The sequence below is a fragment of the Oncorhynchus keta genome, chromosome 25, assembly GCF_023373465.1.
Source record: "Oncorhynchus keta strain PuntledgeMale-10-30-2019 chromosome 25, Oket_V2, whole genome shotgun sequence".
Lineage (NCBI taxonomy): Eukaryota > Metazoa > Chordata > Actinopteri > Salmoniformes > Salmonidae > Oncorhynchus > Oncorhynchus keta.
Window position 1 is genome coordinate 6,362,405 of NC_068445.1, and position 27,965 is coordinate 6,390,369.

The 27,965-nt window shown below is 42.4% G+C and overlaps 1 long non-coding RNA gene across 1 annotated transcript; it reads right to left on the reverse strand.

Moving 5' to 3' along the window:
• Nucleotides 1–22,038: 22,038 nt before the first annotated feature.
• LOC127911927 (uncharacterized) lies at nt 22,039–27,661 on the reverse strand. The gene is made up of 3 exons (XR_008079815.1): nt 27,571–27,661; nt 26,890–27,030; nt 22,039–22,830 (listed from the first exon to the last, which is right to left on the reverse strand). It is a non-coding gene; the product is annotated as an uncharacterized LOC127911927 (long non-coding RNA).
• Nucleotides 27,662–27,965: the final 304 nt, after the last annotated feature.

Below are 27,965 nucleotides of genomic sequence, written 5' to 3' on the forward strand. Positions count from 1 at the left end.
ACCAGGCTCCCAACCAAGAGAACAGTCCAGACTCCTCCACCCCCGCCATGGTCCTCATCTCAGCAGATAGTGCATCAAGCCCACTAAGGGCCTTAGATATACTACCATCTGGACTGGTGTTATTAGGAATAAACATGCAACATTGTTCGCCAAACATCATACTGACTGGCAAGAAGCATATCCAAAGCAAGTCTATTCTGTCTGGCAACCCTAGATGTGGCCTCCAGCTGTTCAGACATACCAGTGAGTGCATCACGGGAGTAGTTCACAAAACGCTGTTGATTATAGTAGATATAATTAATCCATGCAGTCTGCTGGGCATCCACTATGGCTGGCCCTATGATAGGTAGTAAATGCTAGAGTCCATCCTTCCTACCCAAGGCCTGAAACACATGAGGAGCCCCCACTGGCACCCCCAAAAGATTAGTGTGTATGTCAACTACATCCTCCGTCCAAGGAGCACTACGTCTATGCCTCCCATGGGATGTAATGTTTTCAGGTCCCCTGGATACAGAACCCAACAGCTGTTCAGCAGTAACATCAACAATGGTCAGTGGAATTATCAAACTGGTCAGAGCACACATACCTTGCCAGTCTCCTCTAAGAATGGGTCTCAGGACTCTTTTGGGTCCACATATCCACCACACATCAGCCAGACCACTAGTTTGGTTTAGGCCTGCAACTGGCCAAGTGGCATTGATGGTCATGTTACTACTGCAATCAGTTTCAGGCAATCTCTATGCCATTACCTGTACCCGTGATGCAACTGTAATTGCCTTTATTTTCAGGGTCTTAGCTGTATACCTCATATAAGTCAGCCACAAATTGTCCCTACCATCAAAACCAGTTTCGGTGCCTAATTGATCAATAGCTGAATCGTCTCTAACGTTAATTACCTGAATGGGATTTGACGCAGTGGTGGTGGTGGGTGGCAGGCTCGGTCCAGGGGTGGTAGAGGAGTGTGTCAGGCTCTGGTTCGTCTGGGACCTCTGTGGTTTTGGCAGCACCTTAATAGAAAACCCACCCATCGTGTCTGTCCCGGTCCTTTGTAGTCCGAGGGTGTAAGTGCCTGCATCAGAGAGCTTAATGGTTTTGATGGTTAGTAGGATTTCATCACCTTTACAGAGTTCAACAGTGCTCCCAGGTTTCCCCCATATCATGGAATACCTATCCACCTTTGTGGGATCCCCTATGCTATAAGGATACCCTCTTCTCCAATCCCAGAACTGTCCCAAGTTGGTTATCATGTAATCCCCATACGGACACCCTCCCCTGTTACACAGGTGCACTGGCCCTCCTGTACACAGGTGTTAAAACCAAACACAAATATCTCAATTTCTTCCCTGCCCTGTTGGCTCAAAATATGTCCCAAATACTTAACATGAGTCTAACATAATTACAACTTATCCTAGCTAGTTTTCACACCACATTCATCAGAGAAAATATGACACCATAATGTAAATTTCACTGCCTTTTTGTATTAAATTACCTTAATATCAGTATTACAAATGACCCTAGATTCTCCATCCAAATGGCTTTCCAGTGAGGCTGATCAGGCCACAAAGGAAAGTTACAATGGAGGTCATAAGTCATACCAGCCCTCCAAATAACTGTTTCTTACTATAGTAAACGACATTCCTCTATCAAAAGATTTCACCTACTTAATTAAGACTCAGAAAATAAAAACGTATAATATTTAATATGTGAGTGTACCCCTTTAAGATATCTTGTCTCTGGGAACATTGAAATCCCCTTAAACCCAAAACGTTTGCTACAAACAAAACCTAATAATTATAATAATACCCTCAAATAATTCGTTTTAAATTTCCTCAATGTTTCATGTAACTCATTCAGTTTTTAAAGGATTGTCTCCCCAAAATGCTTTATACCCTGCCAATAAACTCAACTCAAACTTAACACAATTGTGATAAATGTGCACTGTCCATTTAACATAAAATAAACTCATCCTGCAATCCACTTTGCGGGCTTTTCATTGTTCCCCATAATGAAAACCGATTCTAATGTTAGTATACCTTAACACCATTTGAAGTTAAACAGGAGGTTATCTGAACAATCAAACCAAAATCAATAACCGGGAATTATTGTAAAACGATATTCAGCTACTTTAAAAAAAAATATTTGGAACTTTTTTTTTTGTAAAGTGACTCAAAGCTATAATGCACGCATTTTCCCTCTAAATGACACAACCAATTTTCTCTGTCATAATTTGAGGAACGTTATTGTGTAGTCAACGTAATTACCCAGTTTTACCTTCCAACGTCCTCTACCCCAAAATGTAAACGTACCATGTACTTCGCTAAATTCATAAGACCATTTCGATGGGCATAAATCTATCGTAATTGTCTCTTCATTATTATTTAGAATTCATCAGATTTAGATAACTGTCTCATCCCATGACCCAGCACCTTTAAAAAAAAAAATATGACTCCATTTCCAATAGGCTCTTCCAGTGATCATTTGGGAAACACAACGTATTACATAGAAATTGCCGCGCCATTATCTCGAACGAATTAGTCTCTCAATTCAACCTAAACAAACTATCAAAACGTTCAGTCATATCTTGAACAAATACTAATAACCGTATCAATCCGGGCAAAATCCATAAATATTTGAATTACAATCAGAATGAATTTTTGTCTATCGATGTCAAGGTTGAGACACGAACCCCAGTCCCCCGCATCGTTGGGGTAAACTTTTTGCCTTCGCCATTCAAATGATTGAGTTTCCCCGCCAATAACCATACCATTATAATTGTCTATACTAGCAAACTCCGGCACCGGGACAATTCCTAGAAAACATTACAATTCAAAGGCCCAAGCTTTTCCCCAGCGAGGATTCCCCTTATTCTCCGTTTTAGCGTCTCCAATATCCAACCAGGCTCTCCGTCGACTGGGAGCCCGTTGGGCGCGGCAATGCTGCCTTCTTCTGTCCACTCCCTGTATAGCTTTTCTCCCTGCTTCTACCACCATTTATTTCTAAAGTGGACTTCAAAGTTTTCAACACCTTCTCAGCCTGTTGACTAGTCATTGTTTAAGTACATTTAGGGTGTGTATCATATAATTTTTAGAATTATTTCCAATACCAATTCGCCACTTTTTTTAATGTCAACGTTGCTACCTCCTTAGTCAATTAACAGTATGACTTCAAGAAATACCAGTAGGTCGTTCAAACTGGTATTAGCTATTCCCACTCAATACCCAATGTACTACATTCATTCAGTGAACTTATCTTATTTCCAATAAAACCCATCTCTCATTACCCTTAGGTCATTCACCTGTTATTGTACGCCGACTAATAACTAATGTACCACAGTCACTCGAGGAAGTTATCTTATTTCCAATATAACACAGGTCTCTTGCCTGTACTATTATCCGTAGACCATTCAGCCCGTCATCATTACGCCGACTGATAACTAATGTACCACAATCATTCGATTTGTCCTTATCAAATCTTCATTCACACCAGTAAGTACGCTGACTCACCCACACAAACCAGTAGGTAGGTACGCCGACCCACCTAGTACATTACATTCGCTGTTATATTGCCGTTCATCCACACTCACACAAGTAGGTTCGCCGACCCACCCTCATATAAACCAGTAGCTTCGCCGAACTACCTAGTACATTACATTTGCAGTTATATTGCCGTTCACCTCACATTCACACTGGTAGGTTCGCCGACCCACCCTCACATAAACCAGCAGCTTCGACGGACTACCTAGTACATTACATTCACTGTTATATTGCCGTTCATCCACATTCACACTGGTAGGTTCGCCGACCCACCCTCACATAAACCAGCAGCTTCGACGGACTACCTAGTACATTACATTCACTGTCATACCATAAAAGTGATCGATCAGTTCAAAATTGCATTTACCACTATGTAATCCTTATGATCCTTTACCAATATAAATTAATACAATTTGGTTACTTACATCAAACAGGTGTCTCACAAAACTAAATCTGGATAACTCCAATGTGCAGAACGTTAGTTTTTCACAACAGGTGTCTGCTTACCTTTTTTCGCGATGACAGTACTGGCCAATCGGCTGGCACACCAATGTCCAGCGAAATCCTTCACCAGATCACGTTCGGGGTCACCAATTGTTAGATTTGCGTCAATTCGAATCTGGTATCAGGATAAATATGACAATGAGTCACCGATTGTATACTATGTTTTTTTAAATTAGCTAAGCAAAAAGTGGTAAATGCAATTTTAGTATATACGGGCTCTCTGTCCCACCTCGCAGGGCAAACAGAGAACTGACTTGTTCTTGACAAAGATATTATAAATATACCATGACAGAAAAAGTTCCTGCTTCTGAGCCGGCCTGTCAGAGTAGAGACTGGGCGTGGTTTAGACTCACCCAGCCTATCGTTGATTGTTGTCGTACGAGCTGGTACCAGCCCCCGGGCGCTCCAGTTGATAGATGTAACTTGCTGTGTCCAGTATCTATGCGCTCATGCTCGATACCGTTATCTCGCACCTGGCTCCTGTTATCTAACAAAAGACTGTTTGTTCTCGCAACACTACATTCTGAATATGCCTCCCCCCAACTCATTGCACAGTTCCTGTCTTCATGTTATTCTGTATTTTTCCATCATGAGAAAGGCCCATGGCCCTGAAACTGTTAACAATGTTTCAAGTCAGCTATGTTTCAAAACACATACATACATCCACACAAGCCAACAGCCGATAATATTCAATCACATATATGGTAACGGGCTATAGTGCATAACACAGAAACCTCATACACTGCTGCTACAGTCTATTATCTATTCTGTTGCCTAGTCACTTTACCCCTATCTATAGCGTAGCACCCCGTGTTATCAGTATATTAAACAGTTTAAGAAATATATTACCTTCACCACTGTTATCTTGTGATCAAGACATCAATGTTTTGTGATTATTGGTGTTGTAAAAATGTTTGCTAATGGGTTAGCAATTAGCATGGTTGATGGTTTGATAAGCGGTTTAGCAAAAAGTGATTGGCCACCTTATTATTTTGTTGAGTTGCCCTCCTGTAGACTCTTAAAAATGGTTCTTCACCAACATCTTCAGTGTTGTAACCAAAATAATGTCTCATTATTTGTTTTACAGATTATTCTTATGTTTTGAGAAAGTAGATAACAGTTTAAAACTAACATTTAAATTAGTAAATAATTTAGGTAGAAAGTTGGATATTAAATGATGTGTGGTCTGTCATGCAGTCAAATTTAACAATATACAGCGTGTCCCACAAAATGTGTATATATATATTATATATAACTTTTTTGAAAACTCTCAAAACAACTTAACTAACATAAATTGCAATGAAAATTGGTGGTCAGCTAGCTAGAAGGGTGTCTTTAGTTTAGCTGTGTGAGTTGTGGATCCTTTTCTATTTCTGCTTGGATCTCTTTGAGTTTTGTGTCACTAACTGGCGAGTTGCTGTACACAGTGTGCACCTGCATGTCCATGCCTTCACTGAGGCTGCTGTCCTTGTAGGTAGGAAACTTCCTGGAGAGTCTGTCTGCGACAGTGCTGTCTTTGCCTGGGCGGTGAGTGATTGTGAAGTCATATCTTTGTAGTTGAAGGATCATTCTCTGTATCCTTGGCGGTGCTGCGGCTAGCGGTTTCTTCACAATTGACTCAATGGTATCAGGTATGAAGGTAAGAGCCAGATGCAGACCACGTCGAATAAACAATAGTTTAATATTCCAACAGGGGCAGGCAATAGACAGGTCAAGTCAGGAAGGGGTCAGTAAACCAGAGGTGGGGTAATGGTACCGGGCGGCAGGCAGGCTCAGAGTCAGGGTAAGGCCGAGGTCGGTAATCCAGTGGGGGGCAAAGGTACAGGTCGGCAGGCAGGGTCAGGGGCAGGCAGAGTGGTCAGGCAGGCAGGCTCCGAGTCAGGACAGGCAAGGGTCATAACCATGAGGGTGAGAAAAGAGAGACTGGAAAAATCAGGAGCTGAGACACAAAACACTGGTTGACTTGAACAAACAAGACGAACTGGCAACAGACAAACAGAGAACACAGTTATAAATACACAGGGGATAATGGGGAAGATGAGCAACACCTGGAGGGGGTTGAGACAATCACAAAGACAGTTGAAACAGATCAGGGTGTGACAGATGGGCTTGTGGTGAGATTCCACAATGACTTGTCGTCCATAGTTGTAATGATGGAAGGGCTTACATCTAAACAGAATGGCGTACAGCTCCTTTTCAATTTGAGTGTAGTTGGTTTCACAGTCTGTGAGAGATTTGGAAGCGTAGCCGATGGGCTTTCCTTCTTGCAGTAGCACTGCACCTAGTCCATACTTCGACGCGTCCACTTGGAGTCTGAGCTATTTGTTGGGGTCGTAGTAGGAAAGGATTGGTCCTGGTTCTCTCGTGACCAAGTCTTTCACTTTCTAGAAAGCAATGTTGTGTTGCTTGTCCCAGAGGAACTCACTGGACTGCTTTAGCAGCTGATGCAGGGGTGCATTAGCATTGGAGAGGCTGGGTGCGAATTTGGCTAAGTAATTGACCATGCCAAGCACTGTTTCCAGCTCTGCGCAGTTCTTTGGTGGCTCCATCTCCTTTATGTCTAAGATCTGCTGTGGATCTGGCTTGATTCCATTCGCTGTGAGAAGATGTCCGAAGTAGCTGACCTCTGTAGCACCGACTGTGCTCTTCTCGGGGTTGAGACATACTCCTCTCTCGCGGGACCTTTGCAGCATCGCACAGAGATTTCGTTTTCCACTTTGGTTCAACAACAGACAAGGATGTTGTCCACAATTGTCACAACTCCATCGAGGCCTTCATACATCTCGTTGCTCTTTCGCTGAAACTCGACTTGGACTGAGATAATCCAAAAAGGCAGGCGATAAAACCTGTAGTGTCCAAACGGTGTGTTTAACGTTGTGAGCTTCGTTGACTCCACTATGAGCTCGATAGCCCAGTAGCCTGATCTGGCGTCGGTAAGGGATAATGGGGGTGTTTGATAGCCTTGTTCAAATCTCTTGGGTCGAGACATACTCAGAGCTTGCCTGTGCAAGTTCTGTAACCTTGGTGACAATGTCAGATTTCTCCATGCTCTCCAACTCTTTCTTCAAATGGGAGATGAAAGCAAGGGGAATTGTTCTCGGTGGGAAGACCACAGGGGTTGTGTCTGGGTCAAGGTGAATGGTACATTCTCCTGGGAATAGTCCTATTCCTGTAAAAACAGACATTCTCTGTCTCTTCTGGTGCTGTCACTGATAAAACTAGCTTGATGAGGCCCATGTCTAAACATGCTTTAAGACCTAGCACTGCAGCTACTCAAGTGTCAGCCATGTAAAAGTCCATCATCATGTCAGTTTTCTTGTATTTGCATTTGAAAGTGCATCTGCCTTTTACTGGGAGCTGTTCAACACCATAACCAGTCAGTCTGCGCATGGTGGGCTGTAGCTTGCACTCTGATGTCAAGCTGCGGTACTTATTCGTAGGAATAATGTTTACTTGTGCACCAGTGTCTAGTTTGAACTTTAGCTCTGTGCCTTGTGTTCCGATCTCAATGTCAGCATAGGCTTGCTCTGTCTCTATCTGACTTTCCGGTGTCAATGAATCAGTAAACAGTTCATCAGCATTTGACTCTTTGATTGACATTACATTTACTGTTTTCTCATGGTATGCTCTGCACACTTTTGAAAAGTGATTCCATTTTCCACATTTAGTACACTGTTTGCCTTTTAGCTGGGCAAATTTGGCAAGACCTGGGTGGTCATGCACTTTGTATTCACAATATCCACATGCAATGGGGCGTTGAGTCTTTGTCCCTCTGTTTTGGAGTTCTGTCTCTCTGTTCTGAAGTGCACTGTCTGGGCACCGGAGGTGTGCTTAGATGTTTGCCTGACTGTGTGCAATGCTTGTTCACATGATGTGCTCGTGCTGCCGCACAAAATTATTTTTTTCATCTGAGCCTGTGCTAGCTCGTGAGATCTGGCTATTTCGATAGCTTTGTCCAACGTTAGCTCAGACCCCAACATCCAAAAGTTTCTCTCTCACATGCGGTGAGTGTATTCCAAATACAATACGGTTCCTTGTTTGCATAATCACAGTCTTTCTCAAGCAGATATAGCTCAGTCACATACTATTTTGATTCAGCCTCTGTAAGTCTCCACGTATTGTAAATGTCTCTCCCTTTTTCATTGATCCGGAGGAGCAGGTAGCTGCACTTTTCCTCTTCTCCTCCATGAACATTAGCTCCACATGCTGTTTGAACTTATGCCATGCATCGGGTATGATTGTAGACTTCCCATCCATTCAAGTTGAAGGAACTCCAGCAAAATCCATCTTTTAGTCATTTTACTCTGACACCATGTCTTGTTTTGCACAAAACAATAAAATGCAGTACAACAGGAGCTTTATAAAACATAGTTCTTTATTAGCTAGCTATAAATGGCATGTTTGTGTCTCCGGCAATGATCAACTGAAATAACCTCACGACCTGGGTGGTCTAACCAATCATAGCGCAGTATGATATTGTCACGTTCTGACCATCGTTCTTGCGTGTTTTCTTTGTTTTAGTGTTGGTCAGGATGTGAGCTGGGTGGGCATTCTATGTTGTGTGTCTGGTTTGTCTACTTCTATGTTTGGCCTGATATGGTTCTCAATCAGAGGCAGGTGTTAGTCATTGTGTCTGATTGGGAACCATATTTAGGTAGCCTGTTTTGTGTTGGGTTTTGTGGGTGATTGTTCCTGTCTTTGTGTTTGTGGCACCAGATAGGACTGTTTCGGTTTTTCACGTTTTGTAGATTGTTGTATTTTCATCTTTATTAAAGATGTACAAAAATAACCACGCTGCATTTTGGTCCGCCTCTCTTTCACCAGAAGAAAACCGTTACAGATATGACCATGCTGTAGGTCATGTAACAGTTTGTTACATGCAAAATGTTTTGTGGACTTCAACAGACAGATGTTGGTCTCTGTTTTTGTAATGAAACCAGTGGCGATTTTAGCATGTCAATCTTGGTTGGGCAAACTCAAAGAAAGTGTGTTTAGATGCATTCCAGCAAAGCCACTACACAGCACTAAACAATACATTAGTTGCTCTATAACAGTGACAAGCGGTTCCCACAAACTGTTAGGACCTACATAAAGTTGTCGAAACAGCAGAGCTTTCTTTTCAGCACCATGGAGTGAATCCTTACCACCGCTACTAATGGCAGTCAGCGAAACAGTTCATTCAGCCTCATTTACTGCCTTTTTAAAAAACATACACTACCGGTCAAACGTTTTAGAACACCTAGTTATTCAAGGGTTTTTGTTTATTTTTACTAAAGACCCTTGAATGAGTAGGTGTTCTAAAACTTTTGACTGGTAGTGTATGTTTTATAAAAAGGCAGTAAATGAGGCTGAATGAACTGTTTCACTGCCAGATAAGGCACATTCTTATTGGTGAACGGAAAAGGCAATCCGTAATTTCGATTAAGACATTAATGAGCGAACTAAGACGGACATGGTCAATATAACTATTTGTTCAGCACTTTTGAAATGTACGGCAACATAATTCAGAACATGGGCTGTTCTTAAAGTATTCTCCCTTTACACCAAGTCAGAACCGTAGGATTAATAAAGGGGGTATATAAGCAGACAATGAAAGCTCTTACAATATTCTCTAAAACAGGCTATAGGCTACATGTGCACCACCATGTCAGAACAGTAGGCTAAGTTATGAGTGGGAAAGGGACCAAATCACTAGGATGAGGCACATGGGCTACTAACAGCTTACTACACAACATACACTTAGTATTAGTTTCTTAGCTACAGTATACATATCTCCCTGGCATATAACATAATTTATGCAGCAGCATACAATACATTTTTGGACTCACATTGTTGTGCTTTGTTCACTTGAACAGGAAGGTGGAAACATTTTGTCATCAAAGTATGGCATTCTCTGGATGTATGGTACTTTCAAGACAACAGGAGACTGCTCAAATCATGATGTCAGTGATATTCAGGTTGGAACTCTAGAAAGAGGATGGAGTTCCCAAGTTCCAAGTTGTCTTGAATTCACTGAAGTCTGAGATTTCCACGTTTCCAGTTTTTTTGAATGCGGCATAAATCATGCGGGATTGACAGCATGGCCAATGTATTCAACCTTTTCTGACCCATGGTGTTGTATGTGAATGTTTATCCTTTTAATTGAGCTTGGAAAAGAAAACCTTGGACCACCCACCCTCTCCACAGAATAGCAGGCTAGTGATTTCTTTTGCCACCCTTGCAGTTAGCCACTGATTCCTTCCAAACCACTCATTGTTGAATTTGCGATTTCCAACTTGTTTTGTAATGTTAATATCCAATGGCTGATGAGCACTGATACGTTGTATCTATAATTCCTCGTCACATGAAAATCGTTAAATTATTTGCCAGTAGATTGTCGACTTGATTCATGATGATGACTGCTTGTCTACCTTGCTAGCAAAGACTTTGAAAGTATGATGTTGACATGATCATGCCTGCTAGAGTTACCGGCAGGCGGACGAGCAATATCCTCAATATGGATGAAGCCGGAGCTGGAATGTGAAGCTATCTGAAGGTGGTTAACGTTAGAAAACCCTGAGTACTAGCTTGCTTTGTAGGATACCCCTTTGGTATAGGCTCTGACATTAAATAGGCTATGATGTCGTGTTCCTACCTCACAGCAATGCTGTAGCCTACCGACACTGTCATAAAACTACATGGGCCTACAGGTCTATTTACTTTCGAGCATGCTTGGCTATTGAATGAGCGATGGATAAATGGTAGCCTAATATTTGTTGTGCAGCAGGAATAAACCAGTCATGTCTGAACCGGAAAGACCTGCAATATAAGATTATGATAAAGGACTATATACAGTAAGTAAAAGGAACACATTAGGCTACATGCTTCTATGTGATCTCCATACCAACTGCAAATATATTGGTTTTATCATTCGGCCCACGTTTTAATGATTTTATTAGCCTACTATTATTATAATTCCCCTGCATCAAACACCTCAATTTTCCGCATGAGAACAATATTTTCTTGCAGTATTGTTCAAAATGTATAAATACCAAACTTTGCAGGAAAACTGGCACACACAAGGTAGTCTTTTTTTGTGTGCACAGACCTTTGATAAATTAAGCCCCAGGTGTGTTGAATTTAAGTCGTCACGGAACTTATCAATTAGCTCAGTTGGTCGGGGAAAGATGGTGGAAGTGGATACTGAGGTAGAATCAAGCAGCGCGTTGGGCAAAGTTGGTGAAGATGAATGTTCTGAATGGACAACAGTAGTAGTGACAACTGGAGCAAAATGGAAATGGTCTAAAATTGGAGTGGAGGATACATGTATGAATGATAATGAATCACTTCTTGTTGGAATGCTATTGTTGAGTAAGGATGCATATGTTGGAACCCCGTTTGAGGTGTCAAATGGTGAAGTATGCATGGAAATTGAAAAAGACTGTCAGAGTGACCAGGAGTTGTCTTATTTTGATTAATTGTATTTCAGAAGAACAGAGGAAGATTGTAGTGAGCCTCGGAGTAGAGTACCCGTCAAAGGAGTCATCTCAGGGTTGACGACCGATGTACAGGTTGAATACCTGAAGAAAATTCCTGGTATGGTTGGTGCCTGGCATCTGACCTGCTGGGTGAATGGAGAAAAATAAGAAAGTCTGTCAGTCCTGTTGTTTTTTGATAAAGAGCAAATACCTATACATGTGAAGCTTGTTTATGTAAGATACGTTGTAAGAGCTTTCATCCGCAAACCATTGCAGTGTGGGTGTCATGAATTGTAAAGGATTTGGCCATGTTTCAAGTTTGTGCAGACGGACAGAGTATATTGAAGAACAGTGTGTAGAAGGATGACTGTGTTGCAATTGTGGTGAGGATCATGATCCTGAGTTCTTGGAGTGCCCTGTAAGAGTGAAGGAGATTGAGGTGGCAAAAGTTAGAGCGGTCAATCAAATCTCCTTCACGAAGCTACTACCAACTGTAGTAAATGTTAGCTGCCAATCAAAACACACCCTGTGTTAAAAAGGTGGATTTTTTTGGCATTCGATGCCACCGTGATAAACTGTACAAGTCTTAAAGAAGTCTAAGAAACTGGACATTATTGAGACTGCGGCAGAACATTTTTGCGACTTTAAGATTTTACATCTGAAGACTTGCAGGTTCGCCCTCCCAGGTTCCAATTGAGCCTGTATGGATCAGATCAATGACATTTTTTATTTTATTTTAGTTAATTGATTTACTTTTTGGTAGTTTGCTAGTTTTTTGGTTGGGTATTTTGTTCCATTTTTGTGAATCCTGTTTACATCCTGCACAGTAGGTGGCGGGATGCACATTACATTGTGCGCTCGCCATATGCCGAAGAAGAATTAGCTCAGTTGGTCAGGTGCAGGGCCTAGTTGGAACAAAATCCTGCAGTAGCCTGTCTGCTGCACTCCAGGAACAAAGTTGCCAACCCCAGCTCTAGTAACTTTTGAAGTAAGGTGAAATTGCCCCTAAGATGCTGACCTTGGGTCAGTTTAGATTTTCACCTACGTATGGTTAAGGTTAGGATTGGGGAGGGGAAACTGATCCTAGTTCTTTTTCCAAGAGGAAGAAGTCATGTTGAGTCAAGTTTCCTCTCCTGATTGGTAGCATCTAAAGATCATATACCTCTGATAATTCCCTGGACCTCATGGTCAACATCAAACAATATCCATTACAATGAAATGCACAATATCATTGCTCAGAAGCAGTGTGATAGTCTAATGCGCCATTTTTATTGATGCTGGTCCAAGGCTTGAACTCTTTGTAACCACTAGATGGTGGTATGCACTTAGCAATGGAGTACCTCTGCCCGTCATTCTTAAAGATATACGTTTGCTGTTGTGAATAGTCCAAAAGATATATTACAATACATATCTATTTAGGTGATGGTGCAATGACAGTAAAAGGTATAATCACATGATAGGACCATTTTGGTTATAAGCTAAAATCCTCGTCTTTCTACAACACATCCTCACCAACTGGTAGTCAATACTGATAACTTGAACTTGACGATGACCATGCTTAAAATAATCACAAAATCATGAAACATTTGAGGTTATTTGAATCTTTAGAACTGCGAGTTGAGGTTGAAGATGAGGCTCCAAGGGTCCTAACAGCAGATGTCCAATGTTCATCATGTCCACTACTCTCGGATGGACACGTCCTTTCTAGTCACCCAAAGAAAAGGTGACTGGACTCTGAAAGATATATAGAAAATGATTTACTGTGCTCTTGTCGCTCATCAGCACACAAATTAAGCAGGCAAGGGCTCTACAAAGGAGAAGATAACCCTAGGGCAATGGGTACATCTAAAATGGCACCCTATTCCCTACATATTGAACTACTTTTTAAAGATTCCGAAAAGACGTCACAGTTGGTAAATGCTTTTTGGGTTGTGATTTGTGAATTGTTGCTTGAAAAAGTGAACAAGACGCACACAGTGAAACATTAAGTCACTGGAGTGCAGTTTGAAACAACTGATTGCCCCCTTGCAGATCTGTGTGCTATCAGCACAGTGTGTCTAATTTGACACCAGGAAAAGATTGGTGTGCAAAAGCCATTGCATAATGGAGACCTGTTTAAACGCATATATCAACCACAGGTGGCCGGTGGCACCTTAATTGAGGAAGACTGGCTCAAAGTAATGGCTGGAATGGAATCGAACACATCTAATACATGTTTTCCATTTGTTTAATACCATACCAGACACTATTATGAGCCGTCCTCCCTTCAGCAGCCTTCTGTGATATCAACTCTGTCAGGGGTTTGATTCCTGGGGATACTTTGCTGCCAAAGCCTATGCCATGTGATTGTGAATGAGAGTTTGATAGCACTCCAGTGGATATTCTCAATGCACAAACCACATTAGCTCTTATTGACTTGCGAGCTATACTTCTCACAGACTCTCAAGACTTAGAATGCTGCTTGTCCTCTGGATGACAGTAAAACAAAATGGCAACTTCATTCTTTAAAAAAAATATATGCAGTACCAGCCAAAACTTAAGACACACCTACCTACGCATTCCAGTAATTTGTACTATTTTCTACATTGTAGAATAATGAATAGTGAAGACAAACTATGAAATAACACATATGGAATTATGTAGTAACCAAAAAAGTGTTAAACAAATCAAAATATATTTTATATTTGAGATTCTTCGAAGTAGCCATCCTTTGCCTTGATGACAGCTTTGCACAATATTGGCATTCTCTCAACCAGCTTCATGAGGTAGTCATCTGGAATGCATTTCAATTAACAGGTTTACCTTGTGAAAAGGTAATTTGTGGAATTTCAAATGAAATTGTATTTGTCACATGCGCCGAATACAACAGTGAAATGCTTACATAGAAGCCCTTAACCAACAGTGCAGTTTTAAGAATAGATAAGTAAATACAATTAAAATAAAAGAAACACATAATTAAAGAGCAGTAGTAAAATATCAATAGTGAGGCTATATACAGGGGGTACCGGTACAGAGTCAATGTAACGATGTACGCTGAGAGTCGGGAAGCAAGTTCAGGGAGTGAATACATTTAATTAATAAATTAACAAAATAAGAAACAAACAGCGCACCGACATGGAACAGAAGCAATGACGACTGGGGAAGAAACCAGAGTGACATATAGAGGGCAGGTAATCAAGGAGGTGATGGAGTCCAGGTGAGTGTCATTATGCGCAGATGCACGTAACGATGGTGACAGGTGTGCTCCATAACGAGCAGCCTGGTGACCTAGAGGCCGGAGAGGGAGCACAAGTGACAGTACCCCCTCCCCGACGTGCGGCTCCCGCCGCAGGACGCTGACCAAGATGACGATCCCGGGGATTAGGTGCGGACCAGTCACCTCTGCTAAGGCGTGGGAACCTGTCGATCCAGCTGAGGCGCGGGAGCATGGCTACCTAGAGCGCCAGAGAGAGAGCATACGTGACAGTAGCCCCTCCCCGGCACGTTCGGCTCCAGCCGTAGGACGCCAACCACAGGGACGATCCCGGGGATCCGGAGAGGACTGGTCACCTCCACTGAGGCACAGAAACCTGATGAACCGGCTGAGGTGTGAGAGCTTGAGTTGTTGGCTGAGACCTCCCAGTTGCCTCGGTCGAGGCACAGGAACCTGTTCACCCAGCTGAGGCATGGGAGCCTATCGAACCCGCTGAGGCATGGAAACCGGTCGAGCCAGCTGAGGCAGGGAACCTCCCAGGTATCTCTGGGTCCAAAAGCCAGACCCGACATCACGTCCAACACCAAAGCTTCCCTTTGTTGAGTCGTCATTCTGTAACGATGTACGCTGAGAGTCCGAAAGCAAGTTCGTGGAGTGAATACATTTAATTAATAAATGAACAAAACAAGAATAACAAACAGCACACTGACATGAAACAGAAACAATGACGACTGGGGAAGAAACCAAATGGAGTGACATATAAAGGGCAGGTAATCAAGGAGGTGAGGGAGTCCAGGTGAGTGTCATTATGCACAGATGCGCGTAACGATGGTGACAGGTGTGGGCCATAACGAGCGGCCTGGTGACCTAGAGGCCTGAGAGGGAGCACAGGTGACAGTTAACGTGCGGGTGCACCGGTTAGTCAAGGTAATTGAGGTAATATGTACATGTATGCATAGATAATAAACAGAGAGTAGCAGCAGCGTAAAAGAGGGTGGGGGAGCAATGCAAATAGTCTGGGTAGCCATTTGATTAGCTATTCAGGATTCTTATGGCTTGGGGATAGAAGCTGTTAAGAAGTCTTTTGGACCTAGACTTGGCGCTCCGGTACCGCTTACCATGTGGTAAGTGGTACCTCTGACACTATCTGGTATAGAGGTCCTGGATGGCAGGATGACTTCATTTTTGCAAATCTAATGATAAAGCTGTTGTGGGTAGAATCTATAGTCTCTTTCTTCCTTATAAAATTTCTCTGACAAACATGATGTACAAAATAAGTTTAAAAAATAAGTTGTGTGTTGTGGCATATGTGTTACTGGCTGCAGATGTTTCACTCCAACATTGGAATTAGTGCTATCAATCAATCATTAGGACATCAATGCACCATTTAACATCATAGATGATTGTCTATTATTGACCTGTTATACTGCAGTTAAATCCATTTCAGACTGAGAGGAGAGGTCCATGTGTTGTATGCTATATGAAGAATGTGTTGGTAGGGGAACAACTAAAGCCCAAGTGACAGAGTTCTGGCCCGATATAAAAACAGTGTGGGCGTCTGTCCCCTGTCAGAAAGCTTTGTCTGCATTAGAAAGTCTATGGAGAGAAAAGGCTGGCGGCGCTCTCACTGAGCCAATATTCAGGGCTCATTATGGTCATAGACAATGGAGATCAACACCATTTATTAGTCCCCCCAGCATCCTCAGATACCCTCTAATGGAGCTTTCTTATGGCTATTATGGAAGTAATTTACTCACATTCTCTTCCCCTGCCCTCGCTGTCACTTTCACTAGGGGATGTACTGTATGTAGGGGGATCTATGTATTCTCTCTAAAAACCACAACAACAGCATGCCTGCAGTAACAAAAATAAAACTGCCAGAATGCTCAAATCTCCTCCCCCTTTGCCTATCTAACTGGGCCATATTTCACTTTTGAGGGAGACAGAATCTGTGGTTTTCTAACGTATGCCTGTTATTTGGATCATGCTACACAGGGGTCCTACTTCCCCATTGTTTTGGACCCAACAATGCCACCAGTAAACTAAAGATATCCTAAAATCTTGGATTGACTCTGGATCCATATACTGCTTCTTGGGTATCCATAAGATGAGGTAAATCTATTATGTCTAAACGACCTCCAACTTTTACTCCCTCTTGTGGAACATTTCGTAAAATTGTATTAAGCTGACCACTTGCAGCTAAAGCTATGCAGTCACGACTCTTCATTGTGTTTCAAATCAAATGTTATTCGTCACATGCTTCATAAAAAAAATTGTTAGTGCAAAAAGGGCCAATGCAGATAGTCCAGTTAACTATTTAACTAACTATGTCGCAGTCTTATGGCTTTGGGGAAGAAGCTGTTCAGGGTTCTGTTGGTTCCAGACTTGGTGAATCGGTACGCAGTCAAGATGCTCTCAATGGAGCAGCTGTAGAACTTTTTGAGGATCTGATAGAGAATGCGTCAACTTTGGATTTGTTGGAATGGGTTAATGTGAGCCATGACCCGTATTTCAAAGCATTTCATGGCTACAGATGTGAGTGCTATGGGGCGAATGTTATTTACAGGGCTGTGATGATACCAGTATAGCAATATTCTTTCCATGACGAAAATAAAAACTCAAAGCAGACCAAATTCTTTGGTCCTTCAAAAACCTGCTGTGTGTAACATATTGTGGGCTACAGCTTGAAAAATAACTACATGTGACTCTGTATGGTCAGGATAGAACAGCAGCCTCTGCTAAGAAAATGAGTGGCGGTCTAAATAATATTTGTAAACAACAGCTGATGCACGATGTCTAAGGAAGTCTTGAGGTTTTGCTCACCTGAGGTAGAGTATCTCATGATAAACTGTAGACAAACACTATCTACCAAGATGGTTATCTATATTCCTTGAAGCTGTCTATTTACCACCACAAACCGATGCTGGCACTAAGGCCACACTCAATGAGCTGTATACGGCTATAAGCAAACAGAAAACACTCAGCCAGAGGCGGCACTCCTAGTGGCCGGGGACTTTAATGCAGGCAAATTTCTACCAGCGTGTTAAATGTGTAACCAGAGGGGAACAAACTCTAGACCACCTTTACTCCACACACAGAGACGCGTACAAAGATCTCCCACGCCCGCCATTTGGAAAATCTGACCATAATCTTATTCTCCTTATTCTGTTTTACAAGCAAAAACTAAAGCATGAAGCACCAGTGACTCAGTCACTAAAAAGTGGTCAGATGAAGCAGATGCTAAGCTACAGGACTGTTTTGCTAGCACAGACTGGAATATGTTCCGGGATTCTTCTGATGGTATTGAGGAGAACTACATCAGTCACTGGTTTCATCAATAAGTGCATTGATGACATCGTCCCCACAATACATATCTCAACCAGAAGCCATGGATTACAGGCAACATCCGCACTGAGCTAAAGAGTAGAGCTGCCACTTTCAATGAGCAGGACTCTAACCCGGAAGCTTATAAGAAATCCCACCATGCGCTCCGAAGAACCATCAAACAGGCAAAGTGTCAATACAGGACTAAGATCGAATCTTACGACACCTGCTCCGACAATCGTCGGATGTGACAGGGCTTGCAAGCTATTACAGACTACAAAGGCAAGCACAGATGTGAGCTACCCAGTGACACAAGCCTACCAGACGAGTAATGCTGAAACATGCATGAGAGCATCAGCTATTCTGGATGACTGTGTGATCACACCCTCTGTAGTCGATGTGAATGTTGACCTGTTTAAAGGTCTTACTCACAAGGCCACAGGGCCAGATGGATTACCAGGACGTGTATGGCTCACATCAACACCATTATCCCAGAAACCCTAGACCCACTCCAATTTGCATGCTGCCCCAACAGATCCACAGATGATGCTATCTCTATTGCACTCCACACCACCCTTTCCCACCTGGACAAAAGGAACACCTATGTGAGAATGCTATTCATTGACTACAGCTCAGTGTTCAACACCATAGTGCATTCAAAGCTCATCACTAAGCTAATGACCCTGGGACTAAACACCTCCTTCTGCAACTTGATCCTGGACTTCCTGACGGGCCGCCCCCAGGTGGTAAGGATAGGTAACAACACATCCTCCACGCTGATTCTGAACATGGGGGCCCCTCAGGGGTGCATACTCAGTCCCCTCCTGTTCTCCCTGTTCACTCATGACTACATTGCCAGGCACGATTCCAACACCATCATTAAGTTTGCAGATGACACAACAGTGGTAGGCCTGATCATCGACAATGAGGAGACAGCCTATAGGGAGGAGGTCAGAGACCTGGCCATGTGGTGCTAGGACAACAAACTCCCTCAAGGTGATCAAGACAAAGGAGGTGATTGTTCTCATCGACGGGGCTGTAGTGGAGCAGGTTGAGAGCTTCAAGTTCCTTGGTATCCATATCACCAACAAACCAACCAAGACAGTCATGAAGAGAGCACAACAATACCTATCCCCCCTCAACAGACTGAAAAGGTTTGACAGGGGTCCTCAGATCCACAAAAGGTTCCACAACTGCACCATCGAGAACATCCTAACTGGTTGCATCACTGCCTGGTATGGCAACTACTCGGCCTCCATCCACAAGGCACTACAGACGGTAGGGCGTATGGCACAGTACATAATTGAGGACAAGCTTCCTGCCATCCAGGACTTCTATATCAGGCTGTGTCAGAGGAAGGCCCTAAAAACTGTGAAAGGCACCAGCCATCCTAGCCATAGAGGGTTCTCTCTGCTACCGTACTGCTAGCTGCACCAGAGTGCCAAGTCCTGGTCCAAGAGACGTCTAAACAGCTTCTATCCCCAAGACATAAGACTACTGAACACCTAATAAATGGCTACCGCCCCTATTAACACTACTGGAACACTTTGTTTATTATCAATGCATGGTCACTTTAATAACTCTACCTACATGTACACTACCGGTCAAAGGTTTTAGAACACCTACTAATTCAAGGGATGTTTCTTTATTTTACTATTTTCTACATGGTAGAGTAATCGTGAAGACATAAACTATGAAATAACACATTTGGAATGATGTAGTGACCAAAAAAGTATTAAGCAAATGATAATGTTTTATATTTGAGATTCTCAGATAGTCACCCTTTGCCTTGATGACAGCTTTGCACACTCTTGGCATTCTCTCAACCAGCTTCATCTGGAATTATTTTTCCAACAGTCTTGAAGGAGTCCCCACTTATTGTCTGGTTTTCCATCACTCTGCGGTCCGACTCATCCCAAACCATCTCAATTTGGTTGAGGTTGGGGGATTGTGAAGGCCAGATGCAGCACTCCATCACTCTCCTTCTTGGTAACATAGCCCTTACACACACTGGAGGTGTGTTGAGTTAATGTCCTGTTGAAAAACAAATGATAGTGACTAAGCCCAAACCAGATGGGGTGGCGTATCACTGCAGAATGCTGTTGTAGCAATGCTGGTTAAGTGTGCCTTGAAATCTAAATAAATCACAGACAATGTCACCAGCAAAGCACACCCATAACACCTCCTCCTCCATGCTTTACGGTGGGAAATACACATGCAGAGATCATCCGTTCACCCACACCGCATTTCAAAAGGACATTGCGGTTAGAACCAAAAATCTCCAATTTGGACTGCAGACAAAAGGACAAATTTACACTGGTCTGATATACATTGCTCATATTTCTTAGCCCAAGCAAGTTTCTTCTTCTTATTGGTGTCTTTTAGTCATGGTTTCTTTGCAGCAATTTGACCATGAAGGCCTGATTCACACAGTCTCCTCTGAACAGTTGATGTTGAGGTGTCTGTTTCTTGAACTCTGAAGCATTTATTTGGGCTGAAATTTCTGAGGCTGGTAACTCTGGCAGAGGGTGGTATATAGCAGGCGGCAACGGTGAGAGACTTGTTTTTAGAGAGTTGGATTTTTAAAAGTAGAAGTTCAAATTGTTTGTGTACAGACCTGGATAGTAGGACAGAACTCTGCAGGCTATTTCTGCAGTAGTTTGCAACACCGCCCCCTTTGGCCATTCCATCTTGTCTGGAAATGTTATACAGTAGTTAGGGATGGAGATTTCAGAGTTTTTGGTGGTCTTCCTAAGCCAGGATTCATACACTGCTAGGACATCTGGGTTGGCAGAGTGTGCTAAAGCAGTGAATAAAACAAACTTAGGGAGGAGGCTTCTCATGTTAACATGCATGAAACCAAGGCTATTATGGTTACAGAAGTCATCAAAAGTATGAAGCATAGAAATATGAAATATGAGGTATAGAACAATTTAACTTAATTTCCCCATTTATTTACCAATCCTATAGCCTATAGCTTGTTATTGCCAGTTGACTGTTACAGTGGTACTGGAATTCCTCAGCTAACACACAAGCAATAAGAGTGGTTTCCCCTGCTCTGTCCATCCACTCATCATGCTGCCAGTCAAGTCAATGGTAGCCTCATCGGTAACCAGGGTTCATATCTGCAGGAAGTAGGGGTGCTAAGGGTGCTGCGGCACCCCCTGATGAATAAAACATAATTGAAAATTGGACACACCTACTCATTCCAGGGTTTTTCTAAATTTGTACTATTGTCTACATTGTTAGAATAATAGTGAAGACATCAACACTATGAAATAACACATATGGAATCATTTAATATCCAAAAAAGTGTTAAACAAATACAAATAAATTCAAAGTAGCCACACTTTCCCTTGATGACAGCTTTGCACACTCTACCTGCTGGGAGATTGACCAGTCGAGGGTTGGCCTTCTTGGAGATTGACCAGTTGGTGACCTCTGTTGTAGAGTAAGAGTTGAATACCCCAGGTCTATCAACTACGAGAACAACAGCAACCTTTTTGCAAACGACATTGCTAAAATAAGTACAATAAAGTTAACCTCACTGTACGTTACCTACTCATCTCATGTAGCCTAATTGTCATCTTATTTTCACACTGTACCTAAATTACAAAGGTTAGATTTGCACTAAACAATTTTATATGTCAGCACTTAAAAGACATGTACAACAGCTGGTATACAACAGCTGGTATATGGTTTGCCTCATATACATTGTCTACTGGTATGATTTTAAATTGAGGACATAAAGCTCAACATGTAAACAATGCCCGTGTTTATCTATTCTCTGCTTCAGGTGACAGATCCCCATGAGGCAAGTAATGCCATTATACTGTAGGCATATGGCTGCATTGGCAATGCATGCCATATGATAAGCTGCAAAATGGATTCAGATAGCTGATATAATAAGACTGCTGATATACTGAGACAGAGTGGCAATCAAATAAAACAAATTGGAGAACTTAACCCCAGACAACGAGGAAATGTTGATTTGAGAATGCAACAAAGAAACAAAGACACATTAGAGACACAACCCTTCCCTTCTTTATTGCAGGATTGAGATATGTGATTAATCGACATTGACACTTTCAGTTTAAACACTTCACTTCAAATAATCATCACTACAAAATGTACAAATAAAAACTAGTATGTAAAGATTATGCATCTGTCTAAACAACTATAGATAATTGGGTGGTAAAAAGTAGGCAATTATTACTGAAGCTAAAGACTTTGATAAGTTGAATCAGGTGTATTATTGCTGGGCTGAAACAGATCCCAGAACACTCAGCAGACCTCCAGCAGAGTTGGCCTGCTCCAATTATAATAGGTTCATACATTGTGTGTGATGTTAAACAGTTTTATTTTGTATACATGTGCTAACATATGTAGGCCTACACATACAACCCATGGCATATAGGTAGGCCTACCTATGTTAGCAAATGTTGTATACAAAAAACAGTTGAAGATACATCACAAACAATGTATAAACCTATTACAATTGTTTCTTTTTCAGCCCAGCAGTAACACACCTGATTCAATTGATCAAATACCGCTGGTATACTAAGTTGCAATTGAGAGAAGTTCAAGTTCACAGTTAGCCATTGTTATGTAAATGACAGCTGAAAAGTCCTTGTGGCCTGGCTTTGGCCCCTCGTGAGAGCATGTCCAGCGGAGATGGAAACAGAAAAGTCTGAGCGTTCTGTGTGAAACAGTGGGGTAAATCCTGTATGGAAATGCACCATTGGTCTCTTTGGACATTCATTGGGACCTCTCTCTTCATCTGCAAACACAGGGTTTCACAGCATTTCGTATCTGAGGACTGAAAACATCACAATGAAACAGGCTTCATCATATTAAAATTAGACAGCAATGAATATTATTTTGCAATTATCTCTCTGGCCTCAAAGTTCTCTCTCGGGACTGGAACTGGAGAATCTGTTCATAATGTCCTCCTACAGTTACCTGCACTATCCAGTATCCTTTACTGACAGCTGGAGCTGCAATTTCACTCTCTTCCTTGGCTGCAATCTAAAAATGCATTTGGAGACTTTTTAAAATGTACAATGATTACATCACGATAGCTAGTTTATACAAAGTTAACTAGGTGATGACATGTAATTCCCTTAGCTAAACAGTGTGTAATGCTCAGTTGAGTTAGCCTACAAAGAGGCATACTTCTAGTACTGTAATACATAGTTCTTTTACATTTTCAAAAGGCATTTACTTACTTGAATAGGTTTTCGCACTGCCTCTGTTTTTTGAGTCCTTACAAAAACTACATTTGATTCGATTTGTTTTTTTCTGGTGGTAGAACAACTCAACCAGCAGCCATGTGGACGAATGGTGCAATGCAGAATGTGTTTGTCCCGAGTTTAGTTAAGAACGTAGTGCCTGTAATCCAGGCACTTGTCATCTCCCGTCTTGATTACTGCAACTCGCTGTTGGCTGGGCTCCCTGCCTGTGCCATTAAACCCCTACAACTCATCCAGAACGCCGCAGCCCGTCTGGTGTTCAACCTTCCCAAGTTCTCTCACGTCACCCCGCTCCTCCGCTCTCTCCACTGGCTTCCAGTTGAAGCTCGCATCCGCTACAAGACCATGGTGCTTGCCTACGGAGCTGTGAGGGGAACGGCACCTCAGTACCTCCAGGCTCTGATCAGGCCCTACACCCAAACAAGGGCACTGCGTTCATCCACCTCTGGCCTGCTCGCCTCCCTACCACTGAGGAAGTACAGTTCCCGCTCAGCCCAGTCAAAACTGTTCGCTGCTCTGGCCCCCAATGGTGGAACAAACTCCCTCACGACGCCAGGACAGCGGAGTCAATCACCACCTTCCGAAGTGGCTGTTCCACTGGATGTCATAAGGTGTATGCACCAATTTGTAAGTCGCTCTGGTTAAGAGCGTCTGCTAAATGACTTAAATGTAAAATGTAATGTAATGTATTGTGACTTGACCAGAGTAATCCACTTTCAGTTTAAATAAATATAAATCGCAGCTGTTGGCCACATTTGATAAGTTGAAAACTAGCACTTGAAATTAGAACACGCAACAACTCTTTACAAAATGTGTCCTACCTGGACAGAAAATAGTGATACACACATCAGCCCTTCTGTGGACGTGTGGGTGGACAGTTCTTGAGATGTAACATCTAATCAAAATCTTGCAGCTGTAGTATGTAGACATAATGTAGACTTAAAACTATCTAAAACAGAAAACAAAATGTAAATGGTTATAGCTAGCTAACAATCTATGTGGCTATCTAGCTAATTTAGCCAGTATGTCTCATTTGACTTTGCATGAGCTCCTGTTAGCAGGCTAACCAATGTGTGCACCCCACCATGCATATTTTTGTCAGTTAAACAACACAAAGTATGTATGTATTAACGTATCATGGTCATATATTGTAGTGAGGAAACAACTGAGACGTTCCAAAATATTTTAAAATGGCAGAATGATCACATGACATATCTGTGCTCTGATTGGAGGGTTTCAAAACATTGCTAACTAGGTGGCACTGCTGATCAAAACTCTCCAGGTAATAAAAGGTTACTCATTTTCAATGGCAAAATGTTGCAGTAACCATTGCCTGCAACACTGCTCCAATAATGTCTATCTGCGGTTACTACATGCAGCGCCCACTATTCGTCCCTTACTACATGCCCCACCCACTGGCATTGAAGCTCCTAGTGCTGTCTCTGGTCTACACTCCAGCGCAGTAGGTGGCGGTAATGCACCAATATTAGATACCAACCACTGAAAAAACCCACAGAAGGAGGCAGACAGCTAGCTCGAAACCTTCGCCCCTGCCTGCCGAACACTACGTTCCCTCAGTTCCGTTATCGTTACGACGAGGGAAGTAGCTAGTAAGTGTGACCAACTGAACTCGCATGGCACTATCGGGTAGTTTTTACCCTCGCCGTAACTGCAGAAAAGCAGTTCTTTTTTTGGCTTTGGGGGAAAAGGACACTGTGCCGGTGTCCAAGCTAGTTAGCAGCCTCAAAGGCAGTGGGCACGGCATGTAATAAGTGATGCGTAGTGTGGAGCAGCATGTAGTACACGCAGTCTGCAGATATTGTAGACCCTACTCTGTTGCTCGGCAATATTGCCCCCTTAAATTGCTATTAAATAGAACTAATCAGCCCCAACTGCATGTGGGGAAAATAACCCAATGGTTACCCAATTGGCTCACAGCAAAAAAATGTCACCTTTTTCAAATACAATGTTGTTGTCTACTTGTTGTCTGCTTGTTTTAGTCAATTACAAAACAACACTGAACAAAAATTTGAAAGCAACATGTAAAATGTTGGTCCCATGTTTCATACATACAAAAAGCTTATTTCTCTCAAACATTGTGCATAATTAAGTTTACATCCCGGTTAATGAGCATTTCTCCTGTCCCAAGATAATCCATCCACCTCACAGGTGTGGCATATCAAGAAGATGATTAAACGGCATGATCATTACACAGGTGCACCATGTGCTGGGGACAATAAAAGGCCACTCTAAAATGTGCAGTTTTGTCACACAACACAATGCCACAGATGTCTCAAGTTTTGAAGAAGCATGCATTTGGCATGCTGACTGCAGGGATGTCCACCAGAGCTGTTGTCAGAGAAATCAATGTTAATTTCACGACCATTAGCTGCCTGCAAGAATTTGGCAGTACGTCCAACCGGCCTCACAAACGTAGACCACGTGTAACCAAGACAGCCTCCAAATCCAGCCATCCGGATAGCCACCGAAACTGTGGGTTTGGACAACCGAAGAAGAAACCGACTCAGGGAAGATCATCTGCGTGCTCGTCATCCTCCCCATGGTCTTGACCTGACTGCAGGTCTGCGTTGTAACCGACTTCCGTGGACAAATGCTCACCTTCGAGGCTACTGGCACGCTGGATGAGTGTGCTCTTTTCAACTGTACCGGGCAGATGGCAGATGATGTCATGTGGGCGAGCGGTTTGTGGAGATTAAAGTTGTGAACAGAGTGCCCCATGGTGGGGTTATGGTATGGGCAGGCATAAGCTACGGACAATGAACATAACTTCATTTTATTGATTGCAATTTGAATGCACAGAGAAACTGTGATGAGATACTGAGGGCCAGTCGTGCCATTCATCTGCTGCCATCACATGTTTCAGCATGATAATGCCCATCTTGTACACAATTCCTGGAAGCTGAAAATGTCTCAGTTCTTACATGGCCTGCATACTCACCAAGATATGTCAACCATTGAGTATGTTTGGGATGCTCTGGATTGACCTGTACGACAGCGTATTACAATTCCCGCCAATATCTAGCAACTTTGCACATCCATTGAATAGGAGTGGGACAATATTCCACAGGCCACAATCAACAGCCTGATCATCTCTATGAGACGGAGACATTTTACGCTTCATGAAGCAAATGGTGGTCACACCAGATACTGACGGGTTTTCTGATCCACGCCCCCAACCTTTTTTCTTTTTTAAAGGTATTCCCATTTTATTCCCAGTCATGTGAAATCCATAGATTGGGGCCTAATTGATTTTAAATTGACTGATTTCCTCATTTGAACTGTAACTCAGTAAAATCTTGGAAATTGTTCAATTTTTAGTTTAAATTTCCGTTCAGTGTACATTTAACAAAACTAAAAGGTCTAAAGATTACTTTCCAACATTGCCTGCTCCCAAGCCTTCTCACTTCTTAGAAAAAAATCATATTGTAGGGCTTCCCTCATGCCCCTTTTCATGACAGAGCTAACGTTAGTCATGTGAGTGCTACATATACTAACCATGACAATAAGCTAGCGAAGACCAACAATACAAAACAAATGGACTATAAAGCTACAAAGGAGTGAATGGAGTTACAAACGGACTATACGAAACAAGTTAAATGTCTTACCTGTGATTAGATGTTTTCCCTGCCAGGTCCCAACAATTTCCCTCTCTTTCACACCGAAATAGCCTGAAGCTACATGGATGTTCTCACAGCCTCTATTTCCCTCTGTGGAAGCATTGCAAACTGTAGGTCGGGAATTTGGACCTGGTTACATAGAACAACACAATTGTTATTTTGTTATTTCTGTAAAACAAAAAATCTTTGAAGTTTGCTCTTTTACATTGGGGGTCAATGGGAAAGAATGTTTGTTTTCTCCAATTTGTGGGCATGGTTGAGGGGAATTCCTTCTAATGACATGAATACTGACTCCGAGTATGTGGCCTTAATGTAGTACAAAAACAGCATGTTGCCATGAGCAGTGCTCCATGATGAGACGTTTGTAATGACACCCAGGTTCAATTTAAATGTTAGCTTTTATTTTGGACTGTCATCTGCATTTCAAATGAGTTGTTTCCACAATTATGGATGAATGAGCCTGAAAGTGTTGTCAGATTTATTTGCTCTGGTGATTGCATTTTAGAGCTTTGCTTATTTATTGGAAGGTCCCCACTGGGCGCACATTTATTGAATCAATGTTGTTTCCACGTCATTTTAACCAAATTACGTTGAACCAACATCGAATAGACGTTGAAAGCGTGTCTGTTGTTTTAGAAAACAAGTGCGAGTTCATAAGTAATTTCTTACATCAATGGTTGTGTAATGTTTACTATGAGGAGATTCTCACTGTCACATCTGCACCTGCTACGCCCTCTGGTATTCATCCGGTGTCTTCTTAATCTGCAGTTCCTCCCCCAGTACACTCTCTCTCCCTCTCGTTGTGATTGCGTGGTTGGAGACAGGCGTGCTGGAGTCAGAGCAAATCCCTTCCAGCTGCAACTCGTTCCATAATCAAGACCTCTACAAATACTCAGTCCTGCCACTTCCACTCTGCCAGATCGTATTTTTATTAGTTATTATTCTAGCCATTTATGATTACTTAAGATCATGTTACTCTGTTGTGCCTGTTTCCCTGCCTGACACAGTTTATCCTCTCATTGCAGTTACCTCTCTGTCTCCTGTTCCACATCTCACCACCCAAC